This window comes from Eufriesea mexicana, unplaced genomic scaffold (assembly GCF_001483705.2).
Source record: "Eufriesea mexicana isolate 0111107269 unplaced genomic scaffold, ASM148370v2 scaffold1674, whole genome shotgun sequence".
Lineage (NCBI taxonomy): Eukaryota > Metazoa > Arthropoda > Insecta > Hymenoptera > Apidae > Eufriesea > Eufriesea mexicana.
The window spans coordinates 149,793-153,155 of NW_016909769.1; the positions used below are offsets into that span (position 1 = coordinate 149,793).

At 26.8% G+C, this 3,363-nt stretch overlaps 1 non-coding gene across 1 annotated transcript; it reads left to right on the forward strand.

The window, feature by feature from the left end:
- The first annotated feature begins 1,495 nt into the window (after nt 1-1,495).
- TRNAR-UCU (transfer RNA arginine (anticodon UCU)) lies at nt 1,496-1,568 on the forward strand. The gene has a single exon. It is a non-coding gene; the product is annotated as a tRNA-Arg (tRNA).
- Nucleotides 1,569-3,363: the final 1,795 nt, after the last annotated feature.

The window sequence follows — 3,363 nt, forward strand, 5'->3', positions numbered from 1 at the left end:
ATAATTAAACCTTTTGCACTCGAGAGGCGCCTTTCAGTCGCCATTTAATAAAATTTCGAAACTCGATATTAATATATCAAATTTCAAATAACATAACGGTGTGCGAGATACCGAAATCAAATAATTCTATGTGTTAATTTATCATACGACCTCTTATTCACTGCTAAGAAAAATATCGTCAGCTTTGTAACAGAAAATCTTTGGATTCCTATTCTTCTTTAGCCAAAAATCGTCGAGTGCAAAGGCTTAATAAATACTAAAAGAGTTAGTAGTTATACAGTGTTCTATTTGGTTAACGTCATATGCAAAATTTCAAAGACCTGCCTTTACACACAATTCTAGGGTATCTCGTGTTACCCTTGCTCATCTTGTCAGTTATCTATCCACAAATACAAACGTACCATGCTTCGATGTGTCGACCATCGATAATTAAAATCCGTTACTCCAGATGTTCATTGTTGTCCACTTGTATATATACACGTTCAGTACTTCATTCTAAGAATAGGATTACAAAACGTCTATTGCTATTGAGCCAGAAAATACGGACACTTGAACATTTAATTAAATTAATTAAATCAAATTTTTACTTTTATACAAACAGTAAATGTGAATAACACGTTCAAATACTCTGAATATTCAAATTCTACAAATTCTATAAAATAATCTATCATAAACTTTAGATAATCAATTATCCTAAAAGAATATTCATTTTACGATAAAACATTTTCAGAAATTGTACGCGAGTAGTAAAATTATTTCTGCAAATTTAATAGAAAATTATAAAAATTCGTATTACTTTTTGAAAATAATTTTAAACGCGTTTTCAAACGGAAGATGGATTTTTTTTTATAATTAATTAAAGAATATTAAAATTAAATATCCATTCATAGAAGTATTTAACGTATAAAAATATATTGCAAACGCAGATATAACGAAGAGCTAATCGATTGGATTGACATTATCAAGATTGGATTAACGTTATCACTAATCAGATTAAAATTTTATATCGATAAATACATTTGTGGATTAATTATAATCAATTATTGAACTATTTCCTCACCCAATCCTGTTTCATTTTTAACTTCCTGTTTTTCCTATGCTCCCATCTTCTCTCTGATTATTTAAATTAATATTCCCATATCTTACCAAATCAACTAAAATTATTACTATTTTTATAATATTTCTGTCATGCATTTAATTTATTCGACGAATTTAATACATATCAACATAACCTCGAATCATTTCCTTTATTCCATTTTTCTTATCTGTCCTCTGTCTGCACTGTGATATGAAATTGCACTCGTAAAAAGCAAGGACAAAATATATATGTAAGCAATTACAATATTGAGAAATAACTGCAAATTCCCTTGTAATGTCATTTTGCAGTATTATATATTTCGGCATACATGTATAATCATATTTTCACAATTCAATGCGTATGTATAGAAACGTATTCTATGTATGACACTTTGTCTAAAATGTTAACAGACATCAGGTCCCTTTGGCGCAGAGGATAGCGCGTTGGACTTCTAATCCAAAGGTCGCGGGTTCGATCCCCGCAAGGGATGAAAATGAGTTTTTTAAATTCAGTAACATGAGAAAGCACATGTACTTCTCGGTTACGGATTAAAAATATATTTTTATAGTATAGCAAATATAATACCTTGAACAAAAATAAGAGGATATCTCGTCATTTTGTGTCGTTAATAAAACTTACAGGTATCTTAAAAATACTAGGTATTAATTAATAAATAAATAACTATTTACATACCTGTCAAAAAATTTGCAAAATAAATTAGACTATAATTACATTAGAATACTTGGAATATTAAATACTATCGAAATATCAAATTTAATCATTTAATTACCTTCGGCAAATTATAATAAACGAATAAGGAATAAACAATAATAAAATTACGAGTCTTTTGAAATTGAAATAATATTAATCCTGTTGATATAATTAAGAGGATATTTATATTCGGTCTTTTTGTGGAAATATAATAATTATTTTTAAATTCATTTAGTTCCATAAGCTCAACATCTTATCATTGAACTAACACGAGCAATGAACAAATTTCGACTTGGTTTTCAAACGGTGGCTATTATCGAGAGGAATTTGTGTTTCATCCCGAGAGGTTAATTTAAAAAGAGATTCAGAGCTCGATTTCCTATCCTTCGTGTTCTTCATACGACGCCAGCCAGTGGAATCGAAAGGGAAAATGTGTGGGTGAAAGAACTGGAGTAGAGGTTTTCAGGTCAGGTTAAGAAGTACTCGTTATTGGACCGAAATACATAAACGTATAAGAAAGGAATCGCATTTTATTTTTTCCAATAGCTGGATGAACCGCTGTTAAATGAGGACCCAAGCACGCATTCAATATGTATAGATGTCAAAACAACAACACTCGATATCGCTTCCTTAAATCCAAATATGATTTATACCCTTTTATTAACAGAAGAAAACAACTTTATTAAAGTATGACCGATGTGATAGAATAAAAATAAATAGATTTATAAAAGTAATTGAAGTAACTCCTAATTAAAGATTTCAGAAGCTACTAATTAAAGATTATTTTATTCCTTTTAGCTAAGGATGCTTAATCAAATTAACTTTTAATAAAGTTGTTATAATGTTAAGAATAACACAGAGTTAAAAGGTATTTTATATTTGATGACATATATGTTAAATCATCTTTTCCATAATTTCAGGTAAATTTATTTACTCCCTTTATTATGGAAATTATTATTTTATTTAAATCTAAATTATTAAATTTTTATTAATTTTTATTACCTCTTTCATAATTTTAAGTGAATTGATTTTTTTAATTGGGATTTGATTAAAAGTTAAATATATACTGTACCATATTTAAATACTGCTATACTAAATATACTATATTTTTATATAATATACTGTACAGTATATTAAAGTAAACTGTATGTACCTTAAATTTATTCGTTTAATATGTGTAATATTAAATAACTGTTTGTTAATGATATTTTATTAATAAAATAAATTTGTATTTTTTCCATATTTCATTGCTCTAATTTTTTTGTTTCTTGTAGGTTAATCTAAACCTAATTTTAAGTAGATGTAAATTTCAATGTAAATTTCAATGAGAGTTACAGAAAGTTAAAGAAACCTGACTTTTATAGAACATTTACTTCTTGTCAATTTATCCTGAACTTGAAAAATATATGAGAAAATTTCAAGGCTAGAGATGTCATTTTTAATAATAATTTAATATTGACTGTATTATTAAATATTATTTGATAATCATTTATTGTGATAATTGTAACAATTAAATGAGACTATGAAGTATTTCATAAATATTGAAATATAGTTAAAAATTAAAAATTCGAAAC